General features: G+C 38.3%; 1 protein-coding gene across 3 annotated transcripts in view; it reads left to right on the forward strand.

Annotated features, from left to right (window-relative positions):
* The first annotated feature begins 22,316 nt into the window (after positions 1 to 22,316).
* Positions 22,317 to 23,721, forward strand: part of ARHGAP9 (Rho GTPase activating protein 9) — a 1,328,608-nt gene continuing 1,327,203 nt past the window's right edge. The window contains exons 1-2 of one of the 3 annotated variants that reach the window (XM_044083614.1): positions 22,317 to 22,451; positions 22,571 to 22,681. The gene's annotated coding sequence lies outside the window, so the exon portion shown is untranslated. Of the gene's footprint in view, positions 22,682 to 23,721 lie in introns of all 3 variants that reach the window. The other 2 variants (XM_044083613.1, XM_044083615.1) reach the window with 2 other exon arrangements.

Genomic DNA, 23,721 nt, shown 5'->3' on the forward strand with positions numbered 1-23,721 from the left:
GCAAATAATAGACAAAGGATACAGGTTCCATTTCCACTCATTGCCAAAAAGAAAAGGCATGCCAAACCTGCCACCAGCAGAGGCTTTGAAACAAATTACCAACTTAATGCAAATGAAAGCCATAGAAAAGGTACGTCTTTCAGAACAAGGCCAGGGATTTTACTCAAGATTATTCCTTGTTCCAAGAAAAGAAAATCAATGGAGGCCTATTCTCGACTTGTCCGCACTGAACACGTACCTCATTGTGCCAAAATTCAAAATGCTGACTCTACAGCAACTCCTTCCCATGCTGGGCAAGGGGTCTTGGCTGGTGACTCTAGACCTCAAGGAGGCATACCTGCATGTCCCTATTCGACAAAGCTGCAGAAGACACCTCAGATTTCTTGCAGAGTCAGAGCATTATCAATTCTCAGCATTGCCCTTTGGCTTATCTACTGCGCCCAGAGTATTCACGAAATGCCTGGCATCAGTAATTGCACATTGCAGACTTCAGGGGATTCAAATCTTCCCTTATCTGGACGACTGCCTAATACAAGCGGACAGCAAGCAAACTTTGTTAAAGGACTTGGACTATGCCATCCACCTGTTACAGGCCTTGGGATATACAGTCAACATCCACAAATCAAGACTGGTTCCATCCCAAAGAATAACTTTTCTGGGTGCAGATCTAGACACAACCACCCAGATGGCTTTTCTCATAGAAGAAAAACAAGAACAACTACCAGTCTACTTTCAGAATCTCACAAGACAAACTCAGATGACTGCAAGGAAAATGCTGCAGGCCCTGGGTTACATGGCACCTTGCATTCTTCTGATTCCACAAGCAAGGCTTCATATGAGGAAATTACAATGGTACCTAAGAAGTTTATGGACTCAGCACAGTCACAGCTTAGAAGCTCTGATCCCACTCATTCCTTGCCTTCAAAAGGAATTCCTGTGGTGGGCTCAAGCCTGCCGGTCAAACAGCGGGCTGCCCTTGAGCAAGCCAAGAGCAAACCAAACCATCACCACGGACGCTTCAGACCAAGGTTGGGGAGCGCACATGGAGGACAGATGTATACAAGGGCTATGGACACAAAGAGAGCTGCACATGCACATAAACCAAAAGGAATTGCTGGCAGTGATACACGCAATCAAGGCCTTCAAACCTTTCCTTCAGCAAGGCCACCTGCTCATAAGGACAGACAACACCACAGTTATGTGGTACATAAACAAGCAAGGAGGCACCCATTCCTACCCTCTTTGCAGACTGACAATGAACTTATGGGAACTGGCATTGAAACTCAACATACAGCTACAGTCCCAATTCGTGCCAGGGAAAGACAATACACTGGCAGATAGCTTAAGCAGAACTACCATGGATGCACACGAATGGATGCTGCACCCAGACATCTTCTTACAAATCACACAATCATAGGGAAGGCCGGAAATAGATCTGTTCGCTTCCCCCCTAAATCATCAACTGAAGAAATTCTGCTCAAGGACATACCACCCACAAGCATGGAAGGTGGACGCTCTCTCTTTCAGCTGGAAAGCTCTAACAGTGTATGCTTTCCCACCTCTTCCACTAATGACCAAGGTCCTACTGAAGATCAGGACAGAGCAGCCCAGAGTAATCTTGATAGCCCCAAACTGGCCAAGACAGCACTGGTACCCACTGCTAAAGAGCTTGTCACAGACGAAACCATGGCCTCTCCCCCTATGGCCACTCCTACTGACACAGCACAATTTCAGAACTCTACACTCCAACCTGAAAACCTTGCAGCTAACTGCCTGGAGAATACCATGACTACTCCTCAGGGTAACTTATCCCAGAGAGTGAAGGATATTATTATGGAAGCTCGCCGACCTTCCACAAGGAAGGCATATACAGCAAAATGGAAAAGATTTCACACCTGGAACACAGCAAAGGGCCTAGATGAGACTGTGATGAATATGGCATACATACTGGAATATTTGGCAGAATTGTCCCACGGTGGCCTGTCTTACTCTTCCATCAAGATACATGCCTCAGCAATCTCAGCAGAATACAATCTAAATCCACCTGTCTTCTCTCACCCTCTACTAAGACAGTTTCTAAGGGGAATCAAAAACATTAATCCTACAAGGAAACCACCTCTACCTACTTGGGACCTGAATTTCGTGTTGGAAAAACTAACGCTACCTCCCTTTGAACCAGCAGCATCGGCAGATGTACAGTTTTTGTCTTGGAAAACTGCCTTCCTTCTGGCCGTAACCTCAGCAAGAAGAGTATCTGAGCTACAAGCTTTAGTGGCGGTGCAGCCATTCCTTATCTTTCATCAGGATAGAGTTTCTTTGAGGACCAATCCTACTTTCATGCCAAAGGTGGTATCCAGGGTATCTTTGAACCAAGCTATTCATTTGCCTACATTCATCCCACAGCCTGAAAATAAAGGGGAGAGACTTCTGCACACCCTGGACATACACAGACAACTACGCTACTACTTGGACAGAACTAAAAGTTACAGAAAGACTGACCAGTTGTTTGTAGCATATGCTGATGGGGTACAAGGAAAAGCAATTTCCAAACAGACAATTTCGAAATGGATAGGAAATTGCATTTGTTTTTGTTACTCCTTTCATGGAAAGACTGTGCCAGATAACATTAGACCTCATTCCACGAGAGCCACAGCCACCACCATAGCCTTCCTTAGAGGGGTGGCTACCAAAGACATATTAGAAGCTGCTACATGGAGCTCCATGCATACATTTGCCAAGCATTACAATTTGCCTTTATACTCCAGATCCAGAGCAGGTTTTGCCACGGCAGTCCTGCAGGGTATCTTAACTACACCATCCTTCACTTAGTACCTCCACCCCCAGTTTAGCTATGGTATTCTACCCATATGTGATGACTGCAGATGCATCCTTGAAGGACATAGTACAGTTTTGTACCTACCATAAATGTAGATGTCCGATAGGTATGCATCTGCAGTCAGGTTTACCCTCCCTCCTACCCCTCTGTGGTATTCCTAGGGTGCTTTCCCCTCTTTTAGCTGGCTGGGGGAATCTATTATGGTGTATTTGTTTGTATATACATGTATATATATATAATTTTGCAAATGTTTGGAATTTTATTGCATTTATCCAAATTTAGCCTTCCTAGAGAGCACCTGGCATCTGGGGCAAGAAAAACTGAGGAAGATGGCGTCGGCTGATGCTTTTATACCCCAGACGCTCTGACGTCGGGGAAAGTGCGACATCAGCTGAGGCCAGACCCAGACTTTGGAATCCGGCCGACCGAAGGGCTGCCTGAGGCAGGACAACCCAAATGTGATGACTGCAGATGCATACCTATCGGACAGCTACATTTATGGTAGGTACAAAACTGTACTTTAGTGTTACTCAGGCTCAAACAAGAGCCTGAATTCTCCACCCATACCACCACTTGTGATTCAGGGAGTTGAGTCCATAGCTCTCCACTGTCCAGATTTTCACAGAATATTTGGCTCATACTTTTGGTCTGTTCCTCTTAGAATTTGTGGTTTTCTGGCAAATCCGTGAGAACTGAATTCACTAAAGAATGATAGCCCTTTAAGTGTCAGTCTTCCTGTCTTTCAGGAAACACATGGTAACACATAACACTTTATTTTAGCAACTTTCTAAGATTATACAAGCAATATTTAAAATGTGTCCCTGGTTTTGGGCCTTTGCCCCCCCCCCCCCGAATACATTTTGGCTTTTTCCAGATTTCTTGTGCTGCGAAGTTGAGAGATTTAGTTGAGTGTCAAGTGGATTTTACAAGGAGCTGAACGATTCAGGGGAAGAGAAGTTTAGTGCTACTTATTTTAAGTCATTTGCATTGTTAGTAGCACAACAGGTAGTATACTTGCTTTTGATACAGAAGGCTGTGGGTTTTACTCCCACAGTATGCAGATGGATCGGTGATACTGTACTGTGTTGTACTTTAAAGTGAGTGAATGCTGCAGTCCTATGAATGTCCTCCTTTGGAGGAGCTACCTAGTAACTATGTTTCTGTTATCAGTTTGCCATCCATTCCCCATTGCAAAATTACTAGCTTATCATTTTTTTTTAATGTAACATAGGCAATTTATTCTTCAAGGGCAACAGGGACTTTATTTGTAGATGAAACAATGAAATATAAAATTGTTTGCTAGCAGGAGCCTCTTCATTAGTTACAGATCCCTTTAATGTGGAATTATTTAGATGACTTACTTCTGCAGAGATTTTGCATATTTACTGATATTGGTGGATTGTAAGGACAGACTTTGAGTGGCCTATTATGGTTGAAATTTTATGAAATGGGTAGTTTTATCATTATTGGTTAATACATTTTGTTTAATTTCTTACTAGAAGACTGTTCCAAACTACCAATTTAAAACACATTCTAACAAGTGGTGCTGTATTATACAAGGAATATAATTTAATACAATCAGGTTAATACAAGCAGGAAGGTGAATCAAATAATGCATACATGTATGCTTGCTCACAGGATGCAGGAGATCAAAACAGGGGAAGAGACCCGTCACCAATGGAGTCCCTCAGGGTTTGGTGCTGAGACTTTTTCTGTTTGGCATATACATCTCAAAAGTAAAAGGAAATACCAAAGGGCTTTGGCCTACTAAGTTTGAGATGACTGCAAGCTATGAGCAGTTATTGAATCCCCAAATTACTTAACCATCACACAGGAAGGTTTGTCCCAAACAGTAACTTGTCCCAGAATCATGAATTGAAACTAAACTCCAAGAAATACATTATCATATTCTTTGGGAAGTCATCTACTCTAGGGAACTGCCAAATTGACAATGCTCCCTGAGAACTGACCCAGTTGTTTGGCATTTGGGAACGTGTGTGTACAGTGACCTACCTTTTGACCAAAATGTGCCCAGAGTCATAAGAAAGTCTTTCTATATTGCACAGCTTATAAATAAATTGATTGTGACTAGATCTAGACATGTTATTGTCCCCCTTTACAAAGCCCTCATTAAGTCAATCATTTTGTATAATGCCCACTTTGGCATGTATCTGTCCAGACCCATGCAACAATTGGAATACCCACAGAGATACCTTACTAAAAGGATACAAGTCCTAAACAATAGGTTTTGCATGGACCACCTCAAAGATTTATCACTATACTCAGTATCCTACAGAGTTTTTAGAGGTGACATGTCTGGCATACAAGGCATCCTCCGACCTAATACAGATGGACCTACTGAACATCAGCAAGTCAAATGGCATCAGAAATACTCAGTCCAGGTATCTAAACTGAATGTTGTGGAGAGATGAATATATATCTCAGAGGCTACCACTGTTCCAGAACAGACATTCAAGTTAGGCAAAGCTCATTCCTGTCAATATTCAAATGCAACTTGGATCTAAGGATGGGTAATAGAAAATGTACTCCAGGATTGCTCCTCATGCCACTAATGGATAGGGGCAGTTTCTAAATGCTGCATCCCTTACATGAGTCGTCCCCTCAAATTATCTATAGTATGATCACATTTATTCTCACTAGGGCTAATATACAATTAACAGCCATGCGATAGGTAAGACCAATCAGGAAATGTTAATTCAAGCAACAAAAGGGAAATTGGCTAAGCTTAAAATGTCTTCCAAGTGAACCTATGTTGTGGTAGTAAAATAGTTTTAAATAAATTGCCCTTTTTAGATCACTAAGTGCCCCTCTCACACTCTGCCCCCCCCCCCCCAGTCTTCAATAGCTTCCGGCGCCTCTGTGGGTAGGGGATACATTTTGGATCCTTTGCAGCTTGACCCTGGTCTCAAGGGCAAGCATAAATGTATCTTGTTTTCTACCCTGGAATTTTACTATTTCTTTTGAGCTCCACTAACTCCCTTATTTTAATTATTTTCATTACCCTCAAACTTTACTAATCCAGCTGGGCCATCTTATACCTGTTTTAGTTTTGCTTGGGCCAATGGATGCTTCTTTATTCCTACTTAAGTTTCTTATGAATTTGTTAATTCTAATGTGACCCGTAAACCAGTTAGTTCTGTATGAGGCTTCTTGAGTTCTTTGATCCTTCCTGGGTCTGCTAACTGAGTTCCTGTTGAAATTATGAAGACCAAAGTTGCAGTCTTCTGAACTGTGAGACTAATTGTGTATTAAGGCAATGCATGTTACTAACTCTGAGGTTGCAGTACCTCAGCGTATTCTCCCTTTCTCCAAGGTATAGTGATCTTAGTAGCAGGTGTGTGAGAATTATTCTGATGGCATTATAGAAAGTTTTAAGATTCCCCTTAATTATATGCCTTTTGTAGTTTATGTCTCATAGCTGTAAGACTTGCAGTTATAAATCTCACACTATTGAAAACCCTAGTGACTATTTATGCTGGGTTGCTGACTGTAAATCCTTACTGAATCTTGATAATCCTGCTGAGGCTGCCAGAATGCTAAAGCCATCCCTAAAAAGAAACTCATATAGCTACCAGACTGTACATTTAATTCAAACAAGTTATTCAAGGGCATGCTATTTGTCCTATGTAAAACTGAAGTGTTCTGTGTAAAACTGAGGTGAAGTATTAGCTTATGATATGAAGCCTTTACAGACAGAAAAAGGAGAGCATGAGCTAGATATGGACAATTGTTTAGGGAAATGTTAAGGAAAATGTGTTAAGGATGAAGAATCGGAAGGTGTACTGCACCATAGTTTTCAGACTGAGGGATTTAGCTGCATTTTTTGAGTGGGAAATACAAAAACTGAAGAGTCCTTTAAGCAGTATGGGAGAATGGAGAAGGTGAAGAGGAGAAGGGGCAGCTACTGGATGTTTAGCTGCACAACTGGTCAAACTAGATAGGTATTTCAGTCTTTTGCCAGCTTTTGCCAGCTTTTGCATATAGGTATGTGTGTACATATGTATGTATGTATGTATGTATGTTTGCAGGATATACAGTACATGCTATGGAGCTGGGATGTTAAATTAGATATGTTCTAGTATAAATTTCACACGTTTTTGATAGTTGTAAGCCATGCAATATGGTAATACTTCAGTTTCTCACTATAGTTGTACAATAACCCCCCCCCCCCCACACACACACACACACACATACACAGATGGGATTAAGCAGCAGAGTAATATTAAAGCATGAGTAAGTGATGCAGTAAGTTTTGCACATTTTTTTTTACAGTGGAACTTAATGATTCTAGCAGGATGAATTTTTAGCAGTCTTTGTTGAACAAATTACAGAAATCTTAGTTACTAAATATTTTAATCATAATGTTAATTTGTATTCTTAAAAATCAAAATACAAACTGCTGATATATTACTATGTGTTAGTGAAAGAGATGCTGTTAGACCTGTGTAACTTCAGATCTCTTGTGGTAAATAATACCTATTCTTCTGTGTCTTTGTGTCTTTCTTTTGTAGTATGCATTAATAAAATATTCTCAAAAGTCTTATAAAGAATGGATATTCAGGGGCCTAGTAATATATACTGTTAAAATGCTTTATGTAGTTAAGTAAAGAGTAGCAGTGCACTTTGGAAAATTTGCTCTTTTTGGCTTAGACTCAGGGAGACAGCCTCCTCTTGAAACTTCTGATGGTAGTCATGCTGATGGTCAGCTTGGCTTTTATCATAACAGGAATCTGCTCTTTAGCAGTGGTGGCTGGTGACTTCAAATCAAAGAGGGGCGGCAGGAGACAGCTGAATGGGTGGGGCCAATCTGAAGGGGTGTGGTCAACTAGAAAGGGGGTGGGGCTATACTACAACACAAAAACTGGGACTTTAATTAAATACACTGCCCTTGGTGCCACTGCCAAACCGTTATTATGAGAGTCCAATCATGACAAAATGAATTGTAGAAGAAAAAATATTTCAATGCAATGACTACATGACAGCTTACTTAATATCTAGATGGAAACAAAAAGGTTATGAGGAATGAAAAAATACATTACTTTTTAAATACATTACTGGAATGCCAGTCAAAATCAAGTATAAAAAACACAAGCAGCACTCAACTCAAACCACGTCTCCTTGCACTGCAGTTCTAATTATAATTTATATTCAGCTTTATAAAAGTACCAAGTAACATGCTGAAAGTAGCAATACCCCCACTTGTAAAAATGTTTTTCATCCAAGAAAGACCTACTGCCCAACAACTATCTACTTGTTCCATGGGGAAACATGATCAAGGTAAAAAATGAACAGCAATCAAGATAAATTGCTTAAAGGATTACTGCACAGGTTATGGAGCACACATGATAGACTGGCATTCTGTTTAGTTTATGGGTAAAGCCTGCAAAGATGACTGCAAGTCTCCAACACTTATAATGAGCTTCTGAAAATACTGTAATCCTGTCCTTTATTACAAATACTGTCATATGCATTTCAATACCTAAGGCTTATACTATATCTAGTTATGCAAATATTCTCTGCATGGCAACAGCAAAAAGGCTTTCAAAGTTGGTAATTCTTTAACAGTATGCTTATTAAAGCTTACTTGCATCTTACAGTCTCAGACAAGTTAACCTGATGGCCATTAAAGCATTGCTACTTAAATACAGAGCAACAGGCACTGCAACAACATGCATTTTCTGAATAATAATAAGCATAAATCAACAGTATAAAAATACGATAGAAAACCAGAACATTCTGCAAAATCAAGGACAAATGAAAAGCCACTGTAGTACTTGTGCCTACCTTGAATGGGGGGGATACTCTGCACACTTACACTGCATAACTCCTCCTTGCCTTGCTTGGACACATCCAGAGTCACTATGTGGGGGAGTGGGGTGCAACAAGTATGTCACAATTTGAAATTTCTCTGGCTGATGGTGATGGCCCTGACACATTCGTCATACCTCTCAGCCTCAGAGCAAGAAATCTGGGCAAAGCCATAGACAGAAGTGGGACAAAGGCCCAAAAATAAGGATAATTTTTAAATATTGCTTTTATAAACTTAGAAAGATAATAGAATAGTAGGGCTTGCATTAGTATGAATTTTCTGAAGGGTATGAAATCTGAAACTCAAATACCTGTCATTATTTTCCAACTTCAGTCTTTAATGATTTGCCACTAATTTGCCAGAAAACCACAAATTTATGAAACATGGACCAAACATGTGATACAAAAATATAAAATAGCCACACAATACAGCTGGGAACCTGTCACAGAAGGGACATTTTTAATATTATTACTGTTAACTTGAGCAGCTGAAAAAAATAAGAGAATCTACATGCATTTCTGAAACTAAAAGTAATCTATAGCTCTGATCATTACAATTATTCATTAATTGTAAACCCTCCACTTTTTCTTCCAAATTTGCCACTTTGCAGAGGGATTATTAGGGGGAGAGCAAAATTTTGAGCCAAAATCAGGGACAGTTGAGAGGTTTGGATATACCTAATTCTATAAAGTGATTTATTTGCATGTATCTCTCATCCTTTTAACGCAGAAAATCTGGACAAGGCCAAATATATTGGGGGAACATACAAACAGTTCTAAAAATTGCTCTTGTATAAACTTAGTTGACAAAACAACAGGTCTTGCTTTAGCAAGCATTTTTCTGAAACATATGAAGTCTGAAACTCAGTGTTTGTCATTATTTAGTGACTTCATTCCTAAATGATTTGCCAGAAAACCACAAATTTTATGAGGAACAAACCAAAAATAAGAAGCTAAAATCTATTAATTTTGCAAAAATCTGGACAGTTAAGAGGTATAGTTCATCCAGGGCTGTCTGAGTTTGCTACCCTTCCCCCCTCACAAAATCATGGTCGAATGGGCCTCCCCCCTGCAGCTTTTCCAATGTCCCATTACTTGGCTATTAAACCCCATTGACCATAAACACTGTAATGTGCATACTGCTTTACTTCTACAATGATTTGGATTTCATTTAAAAGTTTTATTTTACATTTTGCAGCACAAACACTAATAGACATCTGCTAAACAAAGCAATGCAGTCTCACAATGAAAATAGACTTAGCATTAAAACTTTTCTGCCTTTGAAACTCACATTCATTGAAAAATTGAAACCCACATTCAAAGAAAACACATCTGGCCAGTGGCAGATAAAGATTAACTTTGGGCTGTTTTCAAATCATAGGGCCCTTGCACAGGAAACATAAATGTGTTCTTTGATGCACCTTCCTGATTGTATTAAATTATATTCCTCGTATAATACAGTGCAGCTGTTAGAGGCATTTTAAATTTATTGTTTTATACATTTTCCCACTAAACAATGAAACAAAATGCATGCACTAATAATGACAAAGCTGCCCAGTTCAGAACATTTCCATCATAAAAGTCTATTCAAACTTCTAAAATCCACCAGTGTCAGTAAATATGCACAATCTCTGCAGAAGTAAAAGTCATCTACATAATTCCACATTAAAGAGATCTGTAACTAATGAAAAGGTTGCTGCTAACAAACAATTTTAATATTTCATTGTTTCATCTACAAATAAAGTGCCTGCTGCCATTGAATAAATTGCCTATGTCACAATAAAAAAAATGATAAGCCAGTAATATTGCAATAGGGAATGGATGGTAAACTGATAACAGGTTCATCATTATTAGGTATCTCCACCAAAGAGGACATTCTCAGGACTGCAGTATCCACCCCCTTTAAAAGTACAACACAGTACATTATCAGCAATGCATCTATATACTGTGGGAGTAGAACCCACAGCCTTCTGCATCAAAAGCAAGTACACTACCTGTTGTGCTATTAATAATACAAGTAGTCTCAGCATAAGCAGCATCTTCAAGCTCTCAACTCCTTGTAAAATCCACTCAACACAACTGTATCTCTCAACTTTAAAGCACAAGAAAAAGCCAAAATTTATTGGGGGGGGGGACAAAAGCCGAAAAACTAGGGACACATTTTAAACATTGCTTCTATAATCTTGGAAAGTTGCTAGAATAAAATGCTGTGTTACCACCATACATTTCACTGCCAAGTCTCGAACCCTGGACCCTGTGCACCACAGTCAGAGCAGCATACCACTATGTCAAATCAGTTGTTTCTTGAAAGACAGGTAGACTGAAACTTAAATGGTTATCATTTACTGAATTCAGTTCTCACCATAGATCTCAATCTCTAAGCACAAAACACCTAGACAAAGCCAATAATGGGGGAATACAGCCCCAAAAATAGGTACAATTTTCAAATACTGATCTTATAAACAGAAAATTGCTAGAATAAAAGGTTTTGTGTTCCTGTGTACTTTCTGAAGAATATGAAGTCTGAAATTCAAATGCCTGTCATTATTCAAAATTCAGAAAAATTTCACAAGTGGTAGTGGATAGGGAATTCAAGTTCTTGTTACATGGTCCCATGGTACAGGGTTTCAGTCTATCTAGCCACCAGGTATATTTAACTGTGGCATTACACACACACACACACACACACACACACACACACACACACACACACACACACACACACCCTACCTGCTGCAAAGTTCGTTCATCCAAACTCAAACACCCTACCTGCTGCAAAGTCCATTCATCCAAAATCAAACACCCTACCTGCTGCAAAGTCCGTTCATCCAAAATCAAACACCCTACCTGCTGCAAAGTCCATTCATCCAAAATCAAACACCTTACCTGCTGCAAAGTCCATTCAACAGTAGTTTCCAAAATCAACCTCCACATTCAAGTCTGTTTGTTCCCATGAAAGCAAGTCCTTCTGTCACGCAAAAGCAGGCTGGGTAGCAGCCTGCAGACATTGCAGTCCGATCCCCTTCCAGTTTATGCAGTTGTAACTGCATAGACATCTGGGATCTCTTCTGCTAAATGCTGTCTTCCTAATCTGGACTGCTGGGGAGACAGTCCAGATTCTGTGCGCATGCTCTGGTACTAGTTCATCAGCAGTCCGGATTGGAAAATGCCATGTATATGCATGGGCGATGTTCCGGGACTTGCAATTTTTTCTTTTTGTTTTTTACTTTAATTTTCTTTTCTTTTTACAGCTGGGGGGGAGGCTGCAGTCCTGCAGCCCAATAACACGAGCCATCCCTGCTTTAGTCCTTGTTTCTTCATACCCTGGACTGTGCATTAGAAATAGTAAGATTGCAGGACATTTGGAATAAGGACAGCTTTCTTTAACAGCTTTCTTTACACCTGCTTTTGTGTGATATTCAAGTTAGAATATTCAGAGCTGGGAAAGTGTGGGGGTGCAGGAGTGCTTCCCCTGCAAAAAATGTTGTACTTTATTTTTAGTTATATTCAGTGATGTGCTTTACTAATGTACTATTCCAATGACCATTCCGTCAATGTTCACCCCTTTTAATGACCAAAAGTATGTGTTATGAAACCCCCTACTCCCCACATGCATAATGTTCTGATTTATATCTGACCTGATTTTTGAGTTGTTTTACATTAAAATTTTGAGGTAAAGTTGTGTTGAGAAAATTTAAGCATTTCCATTTGTCATAGAGTATATCAGTTAAAAGGCATTTATTTATTTTTTCTAAAATATTGTCACATTTTGATCCCTCTCTTGTTATAATCTGTTAGAAATTTTGAAAAAAAAAATTCTCTATGTTTATGTGATACAATCTCCTATGACAGGCAGAAATACTTGTGTGTTGCTTTCTGAAAACAGTTTCATGATGGTGGGCAGAGGAAAGGCACAACTTTTTTTGGCATTGTAGTACAAGCCAGTGGAAAAGTCTGTAATTCTGTGAGTGTGCCATAGTTACTGTGAGAAACCTGCAGTGTGCTGTGTTTTGGCAATTATCAATACTTATCTGTGCTAGAAGCCTTCTGAAAATTTCAAGTGGATATATCTATCTATTTTCTAAACCACGTCCCCTAGTGAGGGTTGCAGTAGTAGTATGCTGAGCAGGGTAGAACAGTCTTCCCTGGTCCTGATAACTGTTTCCCCACTTACCTTATGACGATTCTTAGGCATTCTAAAGCCATCTGACAGAAACATGTGTTAACCCTGGGACCTCTTTAGAGTAGGCTTGTACTGGTACACATCCTGTAGGTGTCACCTAGAAGAGATACATACTCACAAGATGCCCAAACCATCTCAAATGATTCCTCTGAATATGGGGGACAAGAGGCTGTATAATTCTGTAAAATTTCCAGGTTCATTACTCTGTCATGGTGGATGAGATCAACTACCCTGTGAAGGAACCTCTGTTCTGCCACTTGTGGACACAGTTTCATCTTCTCATTTACCACCCAAAGTTCATGAGCATAGCTGAGGATGGGGAAATAGATTGGTAGGCAAATCGAGAACTTCATACCGTGCCTCGTTTGTGCTTTACTGCTATAGTCTAGCAAAATGCCTGCAGTGCTGCTGCTGTTGCCCCTTCTCATTGGTCAGTCTCTTTATTCCCTTCATTTTCTCTATCTTACCTCATTAACAAGACCACAATGTACTTAAACTCCTACACCCCAGGTAGGTGCTTCCAACTCCCGTCCAGAGGCAATCAATTTTACTGCGTCTTTTTAAATATTTTCGTTTTACATCCACCTAGAGAACACCAGTACACATTTATTTGAAGTTTTATTGCTATGTGGGGCACCCAGGATACAACAGTGAGTATGACACTTGTGTTTAACAGATTAGCTGAAGCAAGTTAGTACAACAGGTAGTACACTTACCTTTGATGTAAGAAGATCAGTAGGCTGTGTGTTCTTTTCCTGCATCAGGTAGTTGGATTAATTTTCCAGCACTAACATTCAGTTTATTTCCTGAGGATGCTGTCCTTCAGATGGGATATTAGGCTAAGGGCCCATCTGCCTGAGTTGGAGGTAGCTCATGTGGATGTAAAAGATCTCATGGCACTTATCAAAAAAGTAGTTCCCTGGTGCCCCGGTGCCTAGGCCAAATTTCCCCTAGTCACAATGAATACTACCCTGGATCTCCCCATGAAAAAGGGCCATTAGCCTATTGGAACTAATCTGGTCATCAAAATATAAATAAATAAAAAAACAAACAAACAAAAGAAAAAGTTGTAAAGACATAGTTTTTAAAGCAGTATGGATGGCTTTCCATGACATATCTATGCACCTGGCCAGGTTTAAGCTAATTTCTTTTAATACGAACAACAATGGGATGAAACTCTTATTCACTGTCATGGCCTGCACCTGTCAAAGCATTCACTGAAATGAGTCTGGATATGTGTTCTAAGTAGTTTCATTACTAAAACTAAAGGCATACCACAGGAAATAAACGGGATGTTTTGTGCAGTATAGCTAGTATAACTTTCAATCCACTGAACATTTTGAGTTTGTAAGAGGCACTTCCTTGCTAATACCTTTCAACAATTGATGTGCCTTTTTGAAATGCTGAACTTTATTGTTGCCATCTGAAATATAGAGTTTCAAGCAGGCTATATACGCACATTAACTCCTTTTAAATTTATATTCACATTTTGAGTTTTACTTTTGAGTGCATCAATGTGATTTTTTTGTCAAACAGTTGTTGATTCATGTATTTACATTTCCTTTGTTTACATTTCTGTGACCTCTTTGTGGACCTTATTACTTATTATTCTCTCAATTCTTATGTTTTGACTTACTTCTGGATCTTGACTGAAAGGGTTGGTGAAAAAATGTATAAGTAAATAAAATCAACAAGCAAAGCTTCACAGCTTTTTCCGTTTAAATCAATAGCAGGATGTCTTTTGAACTATTTTCCAAGTTGCATGTCTAAGGAATCTTGCTGTCAATTGTCTTTTAGAGTAGTACTCCTGTTTCCCTAATGTGATTTTTACTAAATATTTGTTTTCATGCAAGCTAGACAAATAGGGTACAATGTTATTGAAGTTCAGAAGTGTTCAAAAGTTTGGTATTAACACCAAATTTGATACCAAGCATTAATTGTAATAGCATATATGTATAATTTTTATAGTGTGTGTATGTTTGTAAATGTGTGTATAGACACAAACACACACATGTATGTATGTATGTGTGCACACAAGCTGTTGCTTGTGTATGTGTATATACGATATATGTTTTATCGACCACATTTGGTAAACATATTCAGATGGTTGAGAGACGTGCAAGACTGACATTCCCCGGGTAGGGGAATATTCTGTTTCCCCATGAACTGTGCAGTCTCAGTGGTTAGCATGTATAATTAGCAGAGGGTGTGGGAGGTGCAGGGGGGCTTGTCCTCCTGCAAAAACATATATTGTTTCTTTTTTTGTTGTTGAGAACAGTTTCATGTACCAAGATTCTTTCTTGGTGCATAAGTGGTAACGTGTCGATGAGTCTGTCAGTCTAGGTAAGTAGACCCATATATATATATATATATATATATATATGTATATATATATATATATATATATATATATATATATATATATATATATATATATATATATATATATATATATATGTATATATATATATATATATATATATATATATATGTATATATGTTATTATATTTATGTATTGTCTATATTTATTTATTTTCAGATTTGTTGAATGGAAATGTCTGACTGAGCCAAAGCCCTTTTTCAGCAGAGCCCTGGGGAGAAAAGCTCCAGTAAATACACATAACATTTAGTCATTATTACAGATATTATACAAGTGGAATAAGGCAATCAGCAAACAGAGTACAACAGCATTTTTGAGAGTATACAGATTCAATATCGGCATCATACAGATATTATATAAGTAGTAGAATGTTAAAAACAGCTGGATTACATCCACAATATTTTTTAAAAGTAGTAGTTAGTATAAAAAGCAACATAGGAGTAAAAAATGTATTTATTTATTTATTCTTTGCAATTAATCTAACAGGATAAAGTACAAGTGTAAGAGAGAGGAATACATTGATTAGGGAAATGAGGTAGAGTTTTCAAGGAGGGTTTGAGCATTGGCAGATCCATGTCCTGTTGAAATAGTCTTTTAGAGTTTGTTTAAATTGTTTGGTGTGTGTGTGTGTGTGTGTGTGTGTGTGTGTGTGTGTTTGAATTTCGAGGGGAAGTTTTTTCCATTCAATAGAGGGGTGGTAGCTGTATAAGTTACATCCTGCTTTAGATTTGGGCTTATAGATATTTAATAGGTCTTGGGAAGAGCTACCAAGGTTTCTTGAAGGAGCATAGTGGGAGATGATAGAGTGTAAGGCTGGACAGAAAGATGGCTGGTAAAGAACTGAGTGTATAGTTTGGAGCTGAGAGAGAAGGAGGAGGCGGGGCAGTTCAAGCCAGTTTAAATATCTTAAGAGAGCGACAGTGTTGAGATCTGTAGGATTGTTGAGTTGCAAATCTAGCTACTTTGTGGTATGTAGTCTCAAGTCTAGTGAGGAGAGAGAAGTGATCCTATGAGTTGAGGTTAGTAAGGATTTGTGAGCAATATGTTAAGCAGGGAAGAAGGTAGGCATGAGTAAGGGCTATTCTAGCTTCCTGAGTGAGAAATGTTTTATTTATATATAGTAGATGTAATTTAAGGAGAGTTTTCCTGATGCAATTATTTATGTGGCGGTCAAATTTTAGTTGATCATCAGTTGTGATACCAAGGAGTTTTCAGCTAGGTTCAACTACAATAGGAGTCTTGTTGAGTAACTGGATAGTAAAAGAGGTCTTTATGTGGTTGGCTGTTTTTTGGAGGAAGAGTAGGAGTTTTGTTTTTTTAGGGCTGAGGATGAGTTGGTTGTTTGAGAGCTATGTTTCTACTGAGTTAAAGGATGACTGGGTAGCCCTTAAGAGTTCAGAGTGAGAGTAGGTATAGAGCAAGTTTGTGAAGATGTTGAAAAGTAGTGGCCCTAAGACGGATCCTTGAGGGGCGCCCATTTATATTGGAAGGGGGGTAGATAAAGCAGTGTCCCATATATATATATATATATATATATGTATATATAGATATATATATAACTATATATGTGTGTGTGTATGTTCCTACGGATCTACCTGACAACACCGACAAACCACAACACCGACAACGAAACCAGACACACCACATAACCGAACGTTCACAAACACGAAACCTCACATGCCTGACACACCATAATACCAACACAATACCGACAATAAACAAACAAAACAAATCCCCTGTCCAAAAAGCACACACACAACACAAGCACACCAAAATCCTTACAAATGCACACTAAACCTCACATACACAACTATCTACACCCTTAACCCAAACCCTAACCCTAAGGTCCTTCACTATCGCACACTTACCTAACCCGCGCCTTAACCCTAACTCACTTAAACCGCCCCTAACCCAAAGACTATCACTATCGCACACTTACCTAACCCGCGCCCTAACCCTAACTCACTTAACCCACCCCTAACCCAAAGACTATCACTATCGCACACTTACCTAACCCGCGCCCTAACCCTAACTCACTTAACCCGCCCGTATCCCTAGACACCGTCAATATCGCACACTTACCTTACTCGCACCCTAACGTCCGTCACTACCGCATACTTACACAGCCTTTTCCCATGTTAGTCTTCTCAGCGTCGGGGTTTTCATCCGTCGGTCTTCTCAGCGTCGGGGTTTTCATCCGTCGGTCTTCTCAGCGTCTGGGTTTTCATCCGTCGGTCTTCTCAATCTTCGATCTTCTGGTGTCGGCAATCTCCTTGTCGGCGTTCTCAGCTGTCGACGTTGTCAAGTGCTCCCGTTCCTACACATATGCATATCAAACATACCCTGCTAGTTGTTTATCATTACAGTTGATACGATGATCCATCATGAATAGTACAGCCAGTTCAGCTGACAGATAGAGATTTTGTGGACTGTACTTGACATCTGACCCTTTGCTATATGGTCTGACCATCCATGCAGAAGGTACAGTGCTGCCCATATCACAACAATAATAGAGCCACCAGTATGAAAGTGTAAAGGGTCTATGTTAAATCATCAAATGCTTAAAAAAGTAAACGATGATGTATCAAACCCATGTAAGCGAAAGCTTACAATCTCGAATGCTTAGACCTGTGATTTTTTCCAAGGGAAAAAATTACTGTTCCACAAAAAAAAAATTTTTTTTAAAGATTACATAAAGTGGGGGGCTTTGACTCCCACACACCCCCAATGGTGTGTCCTCCACAAACCCCTACTTAAATATAGCAACTCCGAGATCGCACTACAGTGACGAAAACGGCAAAGTAACGGAAGCGACCAAGCAATTTCTTTCCCAGGGAAAGAATTTGCTTATATGCCGTTTCACTATTTTGCCTTTTCGTGCTTTCAAGTTTGATCAAGACGCATTAGAAAGGGGTCTATATTAAATATCCGAACGCTTAAATGTTCGACTCACTAAAGATTGAACTTTAGTGATCGAATGCTTAAATGTTCAAATATTTTAAAAAATTAAAAAAAAAAAAAGAAAAAAAGAAAAACTAAAGGGTGTAAGTAGGGGGGCAAGCCCCCCTGCACCCTCCACACCTCCCCCTACTTAAATACAACAATATAACAACTCCAAGATCGCGCTACAGTGTAGGGAATGGGAAATTTTCCATTTCCGCACTGTAACACACTGAAGTGCGATCTCGGAGTTGGTATATTTAAGTAGCGGGGGGTGTGGGGGGGGTGCAGGGGGGCTTGCCCCCCTGCTTAAACACTTTACATTTTGTTTTATTTATTTATTTATTTTTCATTTTTTTAAATATTCGAATATTTAAGCGTTTGATCACTAAAGTTCGATCTTTAGTGATTTGAACGTTTAAGCTTTCGAATATTTAATATAGACTCTTCGAAAGAATGCGTCTTCGATCATTTAATAGGAACTTGAGTGTAAACACTACACTCATCAGAAGTCATTATCAGAACCTAAACACTGTTCATCCATACAAGTATGGCTAGTACGCTATGTATGCAGTTACACACTCAGTTAGGAGGTTGGCATAATGGCTAAGGTGTTTACTTTACAGACATAAGGTGCAGGGTTTGATTCCCACTTTGGTTAATTGGCTTGGCTAGGCTTAAAATGGTCCACAAAGGCAGTTAGCCTGTACTAACCTATGAACCTAAGCCATCTGATATTAATACACACACACACACATATATATATATATATATATATATATATATATACATATATATATATATATATATATATATATATATATATATACATATATATACATATATATATATATATATATATATATATATATATATATACATACATATATATATATATATATATATATATACACACACACACACACACACACACACACACACACACACACACACACCTATATAAAATGTGTATGTTTGTATGTATAGGTAAACACAAAGCAGTAGATATACAAGCAGCCACAGAACCTGCAATTAAGGAATGAAAATCTACTGTTTTTGCACCAACATAGTGTCATAGGATGCCTGTCCAGATTGTCTGGACTTTGAAATACTGCAACAGGGCAGTGATGTCTACCTCGGAGTAAATAGCCTTAATGAGATGCAGAGTGTTGATTCAGATAAAATGCTGAGTGATCATCACACACACTCACATATGGAAGATACTGTAAATTACAAGGGCTCTCAGGCAACCACTGCTCTACAGCTCTAACATGCTGTGCATCCTGCTTTGCCTGAACAGTCAGAATCCCTCACCCCTAGCACAGAGTTCAGGAAATGCTCAGTATCCAGTATCCCACTGACATGATCAGTGTGCTAAGCTGCAGCTCAGTGTTCTCAACATGTCTGTCATATGTTGTATTGAGTACATATTGACAAACATGGGGCAGCCTATGCACCTATTCTTGTATGCATCATTGAGACAGTTTGTAAATCCTGACATTGTGCTTTTGTGTTTTTTTTTATTCGTGTTTCTATTTCAGGAATGTCACAGCAGCATTGACTAACATGTTTGTTTGAAAATAAAATGAATAATACCATATATACATACATACACACACACATATATATATATATATATATATATATATATATATATATATATATATATATATGTTTCACTTAACGTTGGAAAAGGGCACTGGCCTGTCCATGCAGTAGGTGTTGAATTATGATATTGCATTTCTGAATTTAGGACCAAACCTGCACATGTGGAGCTTTCTAATGGAGAAGTTACATTCTGAGGAATAGTAACTACTCCACTTTGGCTGAAGGATGCAGGTTTTAAAGCAATTCTGGTGTTTAGTCAAAACAGAAGGTAGAAAAGATGATGCAGCTAATGAAGAAAAGAATGTTATTTGGGACCTTGTGAAATCCGACACATGTCTGAATATGTACGCAGGAAATCAAAATTGCTTCTGCAGTTATCAACACACATCTTATGGTAAGAGACTGTATCTGTGGAAAACTATTGAGGTGAGACTGAAGAAGGGGATTCCACTTCTCATTTATGACACACCATATTGCACCTGTCTCACTCCTGCCAGAGACTCTATGGATATCTATCATAAATCTAGGAAATACACTCTGAATTTATACCCGGGCAGGCTGACAGCATGGGACTATCTCAGTAGTCATCATGAGCAGAAACGAATTACCATGAGATGCTGTATAAAAATACATTTGGTTGGGTTAGGCCACAGAACGGTAAGCATATTTCCGAAAAATGAATTCAGAAATTCCGGACCTTGTCATTAGCCTTAGATTTTGTTTCTGACAAGATTTTAAAACTAAATTGTGTTTAAATGGCAGCATTAAGTCACTTTGTTCAGTATTTGCCAAGTCTAAATCTCTGGTTTATAAAAAGGTTTTCAAGTGTCTGTGGCATCAGGTCACCTAAGTTATCTGGAAACTGAAGTTTGCATCTCATTACTGGTATTTTGTCAGACCACAGCATATTCTCTAGCTGGCATATTCAAGAAGTACAATGTTCACAGATAATGACCTATACCTCTGTTACATAAACTCATGAAACATGAATGCTACATAATTAATCACCCATCAAGTGTCTTAACTCTGTTTAGTACATATTATATAAGAATCACGTTTCTGTTTTTTTTTTGATATTTAAGTGTTTTCGCTTTTTGGTGCTATAGTAGTTCACAGGACTTAGGAACTAATTTGTGCCAGTGCAGCTTTCTATCATTTGAGGGCATAAGCTCTTCAGCCATCTGTCAAGCTTTTTGTAGTGAGTACCATACTTATCTGTTTTTTCTGACTAGGATTTTCCTGGACAGCTCTCACTTCATTCTCATGTAAAAGAACTGCCAAGTAGCCTTGTGTTAAGACTAGGGTATGATATATATATATATATATATATATATATATATATATATATATATATATATATATATATATATATAAAATCAAACATGGTTTCTGTGATGATAATGTTATTCTTTGGAAGGAATTTTAATCACAGTAAAAGAGATTACAGATGTAACTCTCAAATTTGCATCTTCAGTGTGTGTGGATTACAAAGAAAGGATAAATATCTCAGTGGAGCCTAAATTTTCAGCTGTTTATTCATTTATTTAGCAGGTGAGTAGGCTGGGGCATTAGGGCGCATTTTCTACCGTGACCTAGTTAACAAAATGAAAACTATTGCAATATGACATAGCTGTGAACAGTCAGAGACAACAACAGAAGATAAACATGATGTTCAATATACCATTTACTAAGCATCCAAGTTTGATTAATTTAATTTTGTCAATGGCATGTCCATTTTATAGCAGGACTAGTTGTTTTGTATATGCTATGCTTGAAAGCGCTAAATGGTCCTTGAAAATGTCTAAATCTTTTTCTCCCCCCTGATAATGCCTACAGTAATATAAAGCATCTTTCCAGGAACTAGATGATCACAGACCCAAATCCTTCTAAACCTCAACACCTGAGCCCTTGTCTTAAATGTGATAAAGTCTCTTTGCTTTACAGCTTTACAGTCCCATTAAATTGTGCTACCATCAGGTGGAAGCAAATAAGATGCTGCTAAAAACAGGGATTCTGTCCTGTTACATATCCACTAAAATTAACAGTCTTTGTTTCCCTTCAAAATTAGCAATCTCTGTTTCCTCTCTAAAGAAACCTGTATGTGCCATAAAATGCTTATTCTGTTTGTTTTACAAGAAAGTAAGCATATTCTGTCTGAACATGGACTACACCTAGAATACTGTCCTCAACAGAGTAGCATTACTAAGCTCTAAAAAAACAGATAAGGGGTGGAGAAAACATCTTACAATTAGCTGGGATTTTTTTTTTAATTGGAGCTTTATCATGTGACTGACACACACACACACACACACACACACACACACACACACACACACACACACACACACACACACACACACACACACACACACACACACACACACACACACACACACACACACACACACACACACACACACACACACACACACACACTATAGCCTTCAGCAGTCTGTGACTTCAGCCAGGAGGAGTCTTGTTGTCACATGAATGGTGTATGTGTGTGTGTAGGGGGGCAGGATGAAAGCAGAGAGAACACAGACAGACACGGGACGATGGTGCTGATGACGATATCAGGTTTCAGAAGGTTCTGCATGTCACCACAATTCATTAAGCAGAGCAGCAGTCAGGGAGAGAGCTGTATCTGAGCTGCTCTTTGCCGGAGTTTTCTTAGGTTCGTGGAGATACATACTGCTATTCACATATATATATATATATATATATATATATATATATATATATATATATATATATATATATATATATATATATATATATTTTTGTGGAGTACAGGGGAAAGGAACTTAAGGGACATTCATCTTAGAGCAGAAGAGCTGTGGATATTAGTAACAATACTATCAGACAGACATGAAACCAGACGGAAAGTGAAAAATAAGGCAAGAGGTAAATGTTTCAGACACATGTGCCTGAAGATATAATCAGTTTTGTTGATTTACTTTTCTGCTTTTTGCTAGTTTATTTGTACAAACTGACTTTACCCATCACAGTTTTACAAAGCAATATAAAAGGTGCCACTTTAAAACAAAGATGCACCTCTTTACTCTTATGATTGGATGTAGACAGGTTTTGTAGTGCCATTTAACTTTTGATTGAACGATCGTTGCAGTTAAAAAAAAGGCTCACTGAAGCATCCTCTTCCTTTACTTAACTAGACTGCAGTCACATTTCAGCAGTGGAGTATGTGCTTAAAAAGTTGTGAAGTTTAGAATGTTTTATGGATTTAATTAAAGTTACATTTTCATATATAGGTTAGAATGAGCATCATCGGAGAAGCAAATAATTAGCCATATATATATATATATATATATATATATATATATATATATATATATATATATATACAGATATATAGAGACACACACACACACACACACACACACACATATATATATATATATATATATATATATATATATATATATATATATACATATGCATGTGTGTGGTTATGTAAATGGGTATCTGTTTACATACAGACACCTGCACGTTTCCTTATTATACAGTTTTTTGCAGCAGTGTGAAATAGACCTTCTGCTGCATTTGAATGCTATAAAACCCTATCTAATTTCTGTCTTTTGTTTTATTGTCAAAAGTTTATGATTGGAGTTTGTGAGCTACAGAGGAAGGGAGAATGCATCATAAAGAGATGCTGAGGCATAGCTTACAGAATAAGTATGTCTGTGGAAGTGGAAAGGAAATTTGAATATTTTGAGGCATTTAACAGTAACTTGATATTATTAACTCACTACCATTTATTATTACATTAATAGCTATAGTCAGAAATGTTTACCTCCTCATTTTTTAAGTGTAAGACTGGATTACTGGTTTACTGACATACAAAGTTAAAGAGTGTAGCATCATACATTTTTAAGTCAAGTGGTCCGGGGGTGGTGAGTGTGTTATGATGGGAGGGACTTGTTCAG

Source organism: Protopterus annectens, chromosome 9.part0 (assembly GCF_019279795.1).
Source record: "Protopterus annectens isolate FY-2018-M chromosome 9.part0, PAN1.0, whole genome shotgun sequence".
NCBI classification, from domain to species: Eukaryota; Metazoa; Chordata; order Ceratodontiformes; family Protopteridae; genus Protopterus; species Protopterus annectens.